Source organism: Cucurbita moschata, unplaced genomic scaffold (genome assembly GCF_002738365.1).
Source record: "Cucurbita moschata cultivar Rifu unplaced genomic scaffold, Cmos_1.0 Cmo_Scf00166, whole genome shotgun sequence".
Lineage (NCBI taxonomy): Eukaryota > Viridiplantae > Streptophyta > Magnoliopsida > Cucurbitales > Cucurbitaceae > Cucurbita > Cucurbita moschata.
Window position 1 is genome coordinate 106,857 of NW_019268682.1, and position 14,188 is coordinate 121,044.

Here is a 14,188-nt window from a genome sequence, read left to right on the forward strand (position 1 = left end):
GACTTTTACAAATGAACACAGAGCTAATCACTAGGCGATGTGCCAGTGAGAATGCTTGGCACTCAAAAGGGATCGATAGTGAGATCCCACATCGATTAGAGAGGTGAAGAAACATTTCTTGCAAGGGTCTGAAAACTTATCCATAGTAGATTCGGTTTAAAACCGTGAGGGAGATACCGAGACGTAACGAACGAAAGCAGACAATATCAACTAAAGGTGGTCTTGGATTGTAGTGAATGATTGGTTGGAATAGCTCAGTTGGTTAGAGCGTGTGGCTGTTAACTACAAGGTCGGAGGTTCAAGCCCTCCTTCTAGCGATGTGTGAATGAAGCATGCCTTATAATTGTGTTTGGTTCTTCTCCTCCCTGGTAGAAATTTTCAATCAACATCGATTTGTGATGGTCGCGTGTACGAGAACTAACTAAACAATCATGTTTTGACACTTTTAAAAAGCAGTGTTGAGTTCAATTGATATCCACCACGGCACGAGTTTTGCTGGATGTCAGAAGTGGGATTTGAACCCACGCCCTCTTACGAGGACCAGAACTTGAGTCTAGCACCTTAGACCATCTTGACTACTAATTTTTCATTCCTTGATTGTTTTGGGAGGGGAATTTATCATTCCGTATACGGGTGTGTAAACGTCTCCCAAGTAGACGCATTTTAAAATTGTGAGGCTGACGACGATACGTAACGGATTAAAATAGATAATATCTACTGGCTGTTGGAGAGAGGAACGAAACAATCCTAATAAGGGTGCGAAAACTTCTCCCTAATAGGCACGTTTTAAAACTGTGAGACTCATGGCAATACCTCCTAGGCAAGAATGAACAATGTCTGTTAGCAGTGGGCTTGGACTTTTACAAATGAAATCAGAGCTAGTTACTAGGCGATGTGCCAGTGAGGACTCTTGGCATTCAGAAGTAGTTGATAGTGAGATCCCAGATCATGAACAATGTCTGCTAGCAGTGGGCTTGGACTTTTACGAATGAAATCAGAGCTAGTTACTTTGCACAAGAAATGAAATCAGAGCTAGTTACTTGGCACAACAAATGAAATCAGAGCTAGTTACTAGGCGACATGCCAGTGAGGACTCTTGGCATTCAGAAGGAGTTGATAGTGAGATCCCAGATCATGAACAATGTCTGCTAGCAGTGGGCTTGGACTTTTACAAATGAAATCAGAGCTAGTTACTAGGCGATGTGCCAGTGAGGACTCTTGGCATTCAGAAGGAGTTGATAGTGAGATCCCAGATCATGAACAATGTCTGCTAGCAGTGGGCTTGGACTTTTACAAATGAAATCAGAGCTAGTTACTAGGCGATGTGCCAGTGAGGACTCTTGGCATTCAGAAGGAGTTGATAGTGAGATCCCAGATCGATTAGAGAGAACGACGATGCGTAACGGATTAAAGTAGATAATATCTATTGGCTGTTGGAGAGAGGAACGAAACAATCCTAATAATGGTGCGAAAACCTCTCCCTAATATGTACGTTTTAAAACTGTGAGACTCATGACAATACGTACTAGGCAAGAATTAACAATGTCTACTAGCAGTTGGCTTGGACTTTAGCAGTGGGCTTGGACTTTTACAAATGAAATCATAGCTAGTCACTATGCGATGTGCCAGCGAGGACTTTTGGCATCAGAAGGTGTTGATAGTGAGATCCCAGATCGATTAGAGAGGTGAAGAAACATAGGCGATGTGCCAGTGAGGACTTTTGGCATTCAGAAGGGGTTGATAGTGAGATCCCAGATCCATTAGAGAGGTGAAGAAACATTTCTTGCAAGGGTCTAAAAACCTATCCATAGTAGATTCGGTTTAAAACTGTGAGGTTGATAACGAAGTTAAAATATCATCACTAGCCCAATAGGGTTAAGCCCAACCATTGGATGAGTGACTATATTTCTGTTAAGAAAATAATTGATTTTAGGAATAAATTTAGGAAAATGATTTAGGTATTTTAGGAAAATGTTGAGAAATTTTTGGAATAGATTTACTATATCTAGTACCCCTCCACCGACCCTAAATTTCCACATACTCAGAGTCTCCACTAAAGTTTCATGCTTATAACTCTTATATGAGTCATGGTTGTGTTTAAATACGAAATACTTAAATTTAGAAAAAATAAAAACAAATACAAAATAATTTAAAACAATGAAATGCAAATTCTAACTTCAATTAGAAATTTAAATGAGTCTACTCTATGCACGTGTCACAGTCTCTACTCGTGATACCGCCGTCCTCCATACAAGTGCACCTTGTCTTCACCTGGAAAATGATGTGGCACACGGCTTGAGTATTTCAAAGAATACTCAGTAAGTGGCCGCACTATAGGGGGCCATGCAAATGCAAACACATGCAATCATGATTTAAGAACATATCTCTAATCATCTTAAGGGGTGCCTCGACAAATTGGATGTGTAGTACTTCCCTACACACAATTCACACGTGTGAGTGTGAATCTCCAGGGCGCTCGCACACCTTTTGTCCCTCTGGTCAAGCTAATCTGTAGCGACGTCCAGAGGTCAGCGAAACTCCATAGTGTCATGCACCTCATGAACACCCTCATCTGTGTGCATTTGTGCTCGTGCACATTCGCACTCATCATCATACTGTGCGCATCCGCACTCATCATCTCTAAAGGAAGTAGCCCTATGCTTATGATTATACAATATGCATGAGGTCCCTCTAAATCCATCATAATGTCTCTTCTGACACAACCTTCTAGTCTTATCTCTTTGTTAATCTAGGTAATACATACTCATGGATATTTATATTAATATCATTTTCATGCTCTTAGAGTTGTGTCCTATGTCGATCTAATGACATGATGCAATATGGCACTCATCATCATATAACATGCTCAATATGGAAAACATCATCATATTAAGGTAAAACATCATGCAATCATCATACTCATCATATTAAGGTAAAACATCAAGCAATCATCATACTCATCATATTGCCATAAAGTGCATCAAGCATATCAAATACGTCATTCATCGAAATATATATATACTATGCACATCATCAAACATCATAACTCATATATCATCATAACTCATACATTATCATACATTCGTACATCATCATATACTAGTATACGACATCATACATCGTCATAACTCATACATCATCACATACTATCATATGACATCGTCCGACACAGTTCATACATCATCATAATTTATACAATTTTTAGCCTATCCTATAGTAAGTTCACTTACCTGATTAGCTTAGGCGGGTGTTATCAATTTATCCTTAATGAAAGTTCGATTTTGTCCTTTGTATTCAAGTCAACCTATATGAATCCATGATATCAATTTCCCGTTCAACTTTCTAACTCTTACAATGGTTCATGTGCTAGACTTCATGCGAGCATTACAGACTTTGCATGAGTAAAGTCTTGGAACGGTTATAACATCCATCTATATAATATATATATATATATATAACTCTATTTTTATTAAGATTTCATTTTCTAGTATTACCATCTTAAGAATTTGATGGAATTATTTGAAGTGACAGTATTTCGTGCTTTCTTGCCATTTGATATTTAATTTGACCTTTCATTTTCTATATGTACTCTCCTTATCTTTTAATATTTGTTGCCTTATGATATTTCTGATCTTTCATTTTTTTGTTGCCGTCTAATATTTATGATCTTTCATTTTCTTATTGATATTTAATCTGATCTTCCATTTTCTTTGTGTGTACATGTACCTCCCTTTATCTTTTAATTTGTGTTCAGAAATATTTTCTCTTACTTCCAAATCTTTCACATTTATTATTAGCCAATTTTTAATCAGTTCTTTACTCTTAATTTTTTTTTTTGTTTTATTTTGTTGTTAATAGTATTATGTATTTTCCCTTTTTTTTCTTTTGATTTTGTTAGGCCTTTCTCCTGCCTATTTTTATTCTCTATATTCTAATGGATTCTTCTTCCCCAAATCTTTCATGTTTCTACATTTTTGTTTTCTTGTTTCAATTTTGGATTCTCTGTATTTTTCTTCCTTGTATTCTAATGGATCTTTCTTTCCGAATCTTTCCTGTTTCTTTATTATTATTATTTTTTTATTCTTGATTTACATTCATAGATAGTATTAGTTTCTAATTTAATCATCATTTAGCTAATGATTTACCATAATTCATACAAAATTATTGACCTAAATAATTGTGAAGTCAAGATTTTAGATATAATTGGTTGTGATTTCCTAGAATGAAATTTAGGATAAACTAAAAGGAATGATTTAATGTGTACCATTACAACCACACCCCTCTTCACGTAAATCTACGCCTACCGGTGAAGGCCATTTTCATTTTCTACGGGTGAAGGCCATTTTCGTTTTTCTCAAATCTGACGTTTTTTTTCATTCTGTTTTTTTTTTTTTTTCTTTTCCAAGAATAACAACATCTCTCTCATGGAAATTTACCATTTTTTTTTGTTTTTTTAGAATTGTTTGACAATTGGAGGAGGTGTTGAGACAGTTGTGGAAGAAGTTTGGTTGTATTAGTGGAGAGATGGTATTATTTACGATTTTATTATTATTTATTTATTCTATTCTATTTTATTTTGTACCGTTGTTCAAACCCTACTTAGTTCATAAATCCCAAGCAATACAAAGTAGTAGTCTATAGAGTGTTTTGTAAATCTCTTCTCGATTGATCTTAATAAAGTGTGCGAGTGTTTCCTATAGAGAGTTGTGTTCAACAATCTGGTATCAGAGCCAAGTTAGTGTGGGTTATCTAATCGCTTGGAATTCTTAGTATGCTTTGTGGTTGCAACTCTGCCTGATCTTCCACATTAGAAACAATTTCTTTAGATTAGTAGTGAGTGAGTTTCTTTTGTGTCGTAAGTAGTCTGTTACTCTACAAGTCTTGTGTCGAAAGAGCTTGTTTAGTATTACTGAGGTATAGCCAACACGATGGGTGATTTCCAAATCATTGGAGGATAAAAAAACTCAACAACAACAACTACAACACGTGGGCAACATGCATGATGTTCTATTTACAAGGACATGATCTTTGGGAGATCGTTGGCGGGTGTGAAACTATGCCGCTAGAGGATGATTCTAACGGGGCCTTGCGAAAATGGAGAATCAAAGCAGGTAAACGACCACAATCGGAGAAGAGATGTTAGAGCATATTTGGGATGACAAGACACCAAAAGAAGTATGGGACACGTTTGTGATGTTGTTCTCAAAGAAGAACGATACGAGGCTACAACTTCTGGAGAATGAGTTGTTGTCAATTTCACAACGTGACATGACGATTGCTCAGTACTTCCACAAGGTCAAGTAGATCTATCGGGAAATTACTGAACTGGACCCGAAGTCTGCCATTGTAGAATCTTGAATGAAGAGGATTATAATCCACGGATTGCGACCAGAATAGAGAAGCTTTATTATTGCTGTACAAGGATGATCCACTTAACCATCACTTGTAGAGTTTAAAAATTTGTTAGCCAGCCAAGAAGCCATAGCTAAACAAATAGGAGGCATCACATTGAAGGGTGAAGAAGAAGCACTCTACACAAGTGAAAATTTGAGCAATAATAGTCGTCTACCAAACGTGGATACAATGGTGACAAAAGAAGAAGTCACCAAGGAACTGTACAACCAGGGAGAGCTTAGAAGAATGATAACAATAACTCTCATGGGAAGAGATTTGGAGGCATTCGCTACAATTGCTCGAAGAAGGGCCACATGTCTAGAGATTGTTGGTCTAAGAAAAAACCTATCGAAAACAATGTGGCATCCTCCAACAGGGAGATGGAGGAGGAATGGGATGTAGAGGTATTGTATGCCATAGAAGAAGATGAGCTAGCACTCATGGCGATGATGGTTGACCATATCGATTATGAGAATGATTGGATCATTGATTCAGGATACCCAAACCACATGATTGACAATCAAAGTGGTGCAATGGAAGAGGGGTGTCCCTCAGAGAAGGAAGTATTACCAGGCCTTGAGCAAATTGAAGAAATTCTTCTGACAGGAGAGAAAACTGAAGAGATTCTTCCACAAAAGATGGTGGAACAAACGGTACACATTTGCTAAAGTGTTGATGTGCCTAAAGATTCAAGTGATGCTAGTGTTGGTGAACAAGAAGTGACTCAACCAAGCGAACCTAGTGAAAAACAAAGGGCACCTCAACAACTAAGACAATTAGAAATAATCCAAAAGCCATGTCTAGAGTATGCCAGCACAACTATTGTAGAAGACGAAGTTAATAAGCCAGAGATATATAAGGATGTGTCACAAAACTCGGTTTGGCAAAAAGTGATGGAGGAAGAAATTATAGCCCTGAAGCAAAATCAAACTTGGGAACTAGTGTCAAGATCAAGAGATGTTAAATCTATCTTTTGCAAGTGGATTTACAAAATAAAGTATACCCCGGATGGATCAATCGTGAGATACAAAACTCAGACTGTAGATCCAAGGTTCTCTCAACAATATGGACTAGACTATGATGAAACATTTAGTCCAGTGGCAAAGATCATTATTGTACAAGTTCCTTCAGTACTTGCGGTAAATAAAGATCGAAAATTTTGGCAAATGGATATGAAGAATATTTTCTTGCATAGAGAGTTGGACCAGGAGATCTACATGAACCAAACAAATGGATTCGAAAAGGAAGTTGGAGTCCTTAGTCAGTATCTGTGAAGTCTAAAGAAGCCTCATTTGAATGCGGCTCGATGGACCTTGAGATATGTCAATCGATATCACGATACTCGAAGATCAAGCACCAGGTATGTGTTCAAGCTCAGTTCGACAACAATTTATTGGTGTAACAAAAGACAACCAACTATATCATTGTCAACTAGAGAAGCAGAGTACAGAGCAGCGGCGGGAGCAGCTCAAAAATGTACATGGCTGAAACTTCTGATGAAAGATTGGCACCAGAAAGTTGACTATTCGATACCACTTCAATGCAACAACCAATCTGTGATTTGTCTAGTAGAAAATTCGATGTTTCATGGCAGAACAAAGCATGTGGAAGTAGTAGACTTGTCTACAAAAGAGCTGAATACTTGCCCATATGAGAGCTTTCGCTGTGGTGCAGCGAATGAGAACTAGTACTGACGGGAGTGTTAAAATATCATCATTAGCCTAATAGGGTTAAGCCCAACCATTGCATGAGTGACTATATTTATGTTAAGAAAATGATTTAGGATTTTAGGAATAAATTTAGGAAAATGATTTAGGAATTTTAAGAATAAATTTAGGAAAATGATTTAGGAATTTTAGGAATAAATTTAGGAAAATGATTTAGGGGAAAAAGTTGAAAATTTTAGGAATAGATTGACTAAATACCCTCCACCCTATTTAGTTCATGGTCCCAAGAAACACAAAGTAAATACCCTCCACTTTACTTAGTTCATTGGTCCCAAGAAACACAAAGTAAATACCCTCCACCCTACTTAGTTCATGGTCCCAAGAAACAGTAAATACCCTTCACCCTACTTAGTTCATGGTCCCAAGAAACACAAAGTAAATACCCTCCACCCTACTTAGTTCATGGTCCCAAGAAACACAAAGTAAATACCCTCCACCCTACTTAGTTGTGTTAAAGTGTGAGAGTTCCCACATAGAGTTGTGTTAAAGTGTGAGAGTTCCCACAGAGAGTTGGTGTTCAACAAATGATACATAAGGAACGAAAGTAGACAATATCAACCAACGGTTGGTCTCATGGTCCCAAGAAACACAAAGTAAATACCCTCCACCCTACTTAGTTGTGTTAAAGTGTGAGAGTTCCCACAAAGAGATGTGTTCAACAAATGATACATAAGGAACGAAAGTAGACAATATCAACCAACGGTTGGTCATAATAAAGTGTGCGAGAAGGAAAGTAGACAATATTAACTAATACTAGTCTTGGATTATAAGAGATGATTGGTTGGAATAGCTTAGTTGGTTAGAGTTTGTTGGAATAGCTTAGTTGGTTAGAGTTTGTTGGAATAGCTTAGTTGGTTAGAGTTTGTGGCTGTTAACCACAATGTTGGAGGTTCAAGTCCTCTTTCTAGTGATTAGAATGAAGCATACCTTATAATTGTGTTTGGTGCTTCTCTCTAGTACAAATTTTCAATCAACGTTGGTTTGTTAAGCTTTTGACCCTAAGTAAGTAGCTTCTCTCTAGTACAAATTTTCAAAGTACAAATTTTCAATCAACGTTGGTTTGTTAAGCTTTTGACCCTAAGTAAATATTATCTATTTTGGCTCGCTTTTTGCCTAACAATAATATGAGATGTCAAAAGTGGGATTTTAACCCACACCATCTTACAAGGACCAGAACTTGAGTCTGGTGTCTTAGACCACATGAGCATCTTGACTCCTTACTATGCGTTCCAAGATTGGTTTGAGAGGGAATTTATCATTCCGTATATGGGTGTGTAAACGTCTCCCTAGTAGACGTGTTTTAATACTGTGAGGCTGATGACGATACGTAACGGATTAAAATAGATAATATCAACTAGCTGTTGGAGAGAGGAACGAAACAATCCTAATAAGGGTGCTAAAACCTCTTCCTAATAGGCGCGTTTTAAAACTGTGAGGCTGATGACAATACCTAATGGGCAAAAATGGACAATGTCTGTTAGCATTACGCTTGGACTTTTACAAATGATATCAAAGCTAGTCACTAGACGATGTGCCAGTGAGGACACTTGACCATTAAAAGGGGTCGATAGTGAGATCCCACATTGATTAAAGAGGTGAAGAAACATTTCTTATAAGGGTCAAAAAACCTCTCCCTAGTAGATACGGTTTAAAACCGTGAGGGAGATAATGAGACGTAACGAATGAAAGTAGACAATATCAACTAATGGTGATCTGGGATTGTAACAAATGATTGGCTTGAATAACTTCTCCCTAAATTTTTCAATCAACTTTGCTTTGTGACGTAACGTGTAAGAGAACTAACTCGAATGGTGAGTTCAATTAATATTTAAGTTCTTATCATTTGATAAAAATAATGATGCATACCTTATAATGGTGTTGGTGCTTCTCCCTAAATTTTTCAATCAAGTTTGCTTTGTGAAGTAGCGTGTAAGAGTTCAATTGATATTTAAGTTCCTTATCATTTGATAAATAATGATGCTTTCGACCCAAGCTAAATAATGATGCTTTCGACCCAAGCCATAGTAGATATTATCCTCTTACGAGGACCAAAACTTGAGTCTGGCACCTTAGACCACTCGGCCATCTTAACTACTTATTATGTATTCCAGGATTGGTTTGAGAGGGGAATTTAGCATTCCGTATACGGGTGTGTAAGCGTCTCCCTAGTAGACGCGTTTTAAAACTGTGAGGCTGACGACGATACGTAACGGATTAAAATAGATAATATCTACTAGCTATTAGAGAGAGGAACGAGACAATCCCCTAATAAGGGTGCGAAAACCTCTCCCTAATAGGTGCGTTTTAAAACTGTGAGGCCGATGACAATACCTAATGGGCAAAAATGGACAATATCTGCTAGAGGTGGGCTTGGATTGTAACAAATGATTCGCTCGAATAGCTTAGGTTGTTAGAGCTGTGGTTGTTAACCACAAGGTGGTTCAAACCCTCCTTCTAGTGATGGGATTGAAGCATACATTATATCAGTGTTGGTGCTTCTCCCGAGTAGAAATTTTAAATCAACTTTGGTTTTTGACGTGTCATTTAAGACAACTAACTCGAACTTCAAGGTATTCTTAAAATTTTTTAATTTTTAAAAATCATGTTTTGACACTTTTAAAAGTTCAAGTGAGTTCAATTGATATCCAGCATGGTACGGAGTTCTTATCTTTTGATAAACTTATGATGCTTTCAACCCAAGCCCTCTTATGAGGACCAAAACTTGAGTCTGGCACCTTAGACCACTCGACCATCCTAACTGTTTATTGTGCAATCTCGTATTGGTTTAAGAGGTTATGAAGCATTCCTTATATGGGTGTGTAAACGGTGAGGCTGATGGCAATACCTAATGGGCCAAAATGAACAATGTTTGCTAGCAGTGCGCTTGGACTTTTAATATGATATCAGAGCTAGTCACCAGGCGATGTGCCATTGAGGACGCTTGACCCTTAGAAGGGTTGGCTCTCCAAAGGATTTTATAAGTATATCACACGTCGATCGGAGAGGTAAAGAAACATTTATTACAAGGGTCTGAAAACCTTTCCTTAATAGATGCGATTTAAAATCGTGAGGCTAACAACGATACGTAACGAATGAAATCAGACAATATCAATTAGAGGTGGGCTTGGATTGTAACAAATGATTGGCTGGAATAGCTCAGTTGGCTGTTAACCACAAGGTCGGAGGTTGTCACACCCTTCTTCTAGTGATGGGAATGAAGCATAAGTTACAACGATGTTTGTTCTTCTCCCTAGTAGAATTTTTCAACCAACTATGTTTTGTGATGTGGCGTGTAATAGAACTAACTGGAACTTTGATATATTCTCAAAATTTGAAGTTTTAAAATTCATATTTTTCACACCTTTATGACTCTGGTGAGTTCAATTGATATCCACGATGGTACTTTTCTTCCATGACTTAACTTTGAAAAGTTTAAATCTATGAAGTTCTTATCATTGGTAAACTAATGATACTTTCAACCCAAGCCCTCCAACACTAGTAGATATTATCCACTGAGATCCTTCATTTGTTTGAGGAGAATGAAGCATTCCTTATAAGGGTGTGTAAACGTCTCCCTAGTAGATACGTTTTAATACTGTGAGGGTGATAGAGCTACATAATGGACGAATACAGACAATATCTACTAGCGGTTGGAGAGAGGAATAAAACAATCCTTATAAGGGTGCATAAACCTCTTCGTAATAGACGTGTTTTAAAACTGTGAAGTTGATGAAAATACGAAATGGGGAAAAATGGACAATGTCTGCTAGTAGTGGGCTTGGACTTTTACCAATGATATCAAAGATAGTCACCAAGCAATGTGTCAGTGAGATGCTGGGCCCTCAAAAGGGATTGATTGGGAGATTCCACATCGATTGGAGAGGGAAAAAGCATTTCTTACAAGGGTCTGAAACCTCTCCCTATTAGATATGATTTAAAAATGTGAGGCTAACGGTGATACGTAATAAACGAAAGCTGACAATATCTACTAGTGGTGGGTTTGTATTGTTACAACAAGGATGGAGGTTCAAGCCCTCTTCTATGATGGGAATGAGACATTCATTATAGTGACTTTGTTAGATATAGTGGCCATCTTCTTTACCCACAAATATTTTTCACCCAACGTTATCGAAAAAATAGAAGTAACAGGGTCTAGTGAAGAAGTGGGGAAGCAAATGGGGAAGAAGGAAAATAGGAGATAACATCTGGCTTGAGAGGTTGAGAGGTCATCTGGCTTGAGAGGTAGATTATGACGTGCAAAAATTCTTTATACACAAAATTTCGTCACAAAGAAAAATTTGGCTAACATAAGTATCAAAGTGACTAGAAGTCTATCAATATCTCTCAATGCTTATCAATTTAGGATGTCATGTCCATAAATATTTGTGCATTTCTCATATTTATGCAAATATTCTACATTTTCATTTATTACAAATTTATTTGTCGCAAGATTTAGAATAGTTGACCGACCATGTGGGGGTCATGAGCAGCAATGTTTCAACACAAGGGGGAACAGATCGACGTGAAAGAACCCAAATGCAGTAAAGTCTTGTTCTCAAACCTTCCTCTTCGTCAACTATGTAAATCCCATGCATTTTTTTAGATATGATATCAAATAGCATACGTTTTAAACTAGAAAATAAAATTTCAAGAATTGAGCATGTGTTAATGTGATGTTAATTTAAGATTAGAAATTGACTATGGAGCACAATCTACATGTTATAGGAATTTAGATCTTTGGATTAGAACTTTAATATCAAAATTATGACATGTCTACTCTAATCATTGACTGTATTTTCAATCTTGAGCTTAGAGAAATATCAATAATTATGAAAAAAAAACTAAATATAAAAGTTGGCTATTGTTCTAGGAAATTACTATGCAAGAATAATTAAAGCTTAGCCAAAATCGACTAGAAATAAGTCCAAAAATTTAGAAGAAAATGTAAAACACAAAGGAAAACGTTGAATTAGCCGAAATTTGAGCTTAAAACCGAACCTCTGCCTTAGAAGTTAATAGAACCCAAACCATAGGTCCGTATCTGAAGCCAGGTTCGAAAATCCAAACTCATTAGTATTTTAGCCCTTAGACACGCCTGCAGCCAACCTTCCATGACCCACTTGCTTCTATCCTAGACGGATGGCGGCGTATGTAGTGGTCGGCCTTCCTACCAGGATGCCTCCTTACTCCAAGAAAACGATCCATATGCTGAGAGCATGAGGGCTTGAGGGATACGCTCTTAGCCCAACACGTGTCATCGCATGCCCAAACTTCAATCTAGCCTTGCGCAGCTTCACCTCAATCGACGTTGCGCATCTACTAGCCCATCACCACTCAGACCCAGACCTAGAACCAACCCTACAACAAATACCATTTTTAATAACTTTTAATAATAACATTTTATAAAGGGATCCCAACCCTTCTCTTCTTTGTCTTTGCCAATGAGAGCTTTTAATAATATGAGCAGGGCGCCCGTTCAAAAAGACTAAAAAACACAAAAAAGGGACAAATTGTTCAAATTCCATCATTCTTTTCCTTTCATTCAAACTTCTCTTCTTTCTTCTCCCCTTCATCTTCATTTGTTTGTTCGAGCATCTCCATGGTACTAGCAACTTAGATGATCATCTTTTGTTCGAGCTTTTCTATTCATCTTCTCCTCTGCTTTGTTTGCTATTTGAGCATCTCTAAGATTTGAGCAACTCTAAGAACCATCCATCTATTATTCCAGCATCATCTCTTAACACAATAAATTTCTCATTTTTTTCTTATTTTTTTCTCTTATATTGTCAACAATATTCCTTTATATCCTATTTCTCCCGTCACCCGTTTTACTTTTGCCAATATTAACTATGATTTTTAGATCATTTTACTCCTAGAAATGGTCCCTGCCAAGATTTTTCTAGCTCCCTTCACTCTACCAAAAAGTGTGGAGCATTGATACAATTAAAATTTAGGGGAGATCATCCACACGTGACTTCATTAGTGGTCTAAAATTCTGAAAAGAATGCACTTTAAAGCTCAAAACACGTTCGTATGTGCAATCACAGTGATAATCTTTTAACATCAACGAAATGAAGTAGAGAAGGAAATGACTTATACAATATGCAAAATGTGCAATTGAAGTCTAAGATTTCACCCCAATTTCCATTCCTCAAGGCTTCTCTCCAAAGAAATGATAGGAATAAAGGATTGAAATGACTTAACAAGACATTGAAGACTAGTGAATAGAAGTGTTGAAGGATAATGTAACGCTTCTGATTCTATTTCTTAGCGTTGAAAAGTTCGACACAAGTCCATAAACGAAGGTAGAAGATATTAACCACTTTGCCACGAGTTTTGCCTAACAATAAACATGGATGGATGTTAGAAGTGGGACTTGAACCCACGCCCTCTTACGAGGACCAGAACTTGAGTCTGGCGCCTTAGACCACTCGGCCATCCTAACTACTAATTGTGCATTCAGGGATTGGTTTGGGAGGGGAATTTATCATTCCGTATATGGGTGTGTAAACGTCTCCCAAGTAGACGCGTTTTAAAACTGTGAGGCTGACTACGGTACGTAACGGATTAAAATAGATAATATCTACTGGCTGTTGGAGAGAGGAACGAAACAATCCTAATAAGGGTGCAAAAACCTCTCCCTAATAGGCGCGTTTTAAAACTGTGAGGCCCATGGCAATACCTACTGGGCAAGAATGAACAATGTCTGGTAGCAGTGGGCTTGGACTTTTAAAAATGAAATCAGAGCTAGTCACTAGGCGATGTGCCAGTGAGGACGCTTGGCACTCAGAAGGGGTCGATAGTGAGATCCCACATCGACTAGAGAGGTAAAGAAACATTTCTTGCAAGGGTCTGAAAACCTATCCATAGTAGATTCGGTTTAAAACCGTGAGAGATATCGAGACGTAACGAACGAAAGCAGACAATATCAACTAACGGTGGTCTTGGATTGTAATAAAATATTGGCTGGAATAGCTCAGTTTGCACCAGGTTGGAGGTTCAAGCCCTCCTTCTAGCGATGTGTGAATGAAGCGTGCATTATAATTGTGTTTGGTACTTCTCCCTGG

At 37.6% G+C, this 14,188-nt stretch overlaps 2 non-coding genes across 2 annotated transcripts; one reads left to right on the plus strand and one right to left on the minus strand.

Annotated features, from left to right (window-relative positions):
- The first annotated feature begins 243 nt into the window (after positions 1–243).
- Positions 244–317, plus strand: TRNAN-GUU. Its single transcript has one exon. It is a non-coding gene; the product is annotated as a tRNA-Asn (tRNA).
- Positions 318–13,482: 13,165 nt separating this feature from the next.
- Positions 13,483–13,566, minus strand: TRNAL-CAA. Its single transcript has one exon. It is a non-coding gene; the product is annotated as a tRNA-Leu (tRNA).
- Between the last annotated feature and the right edge of the window lie 622 nt (positions 13,567–14,188).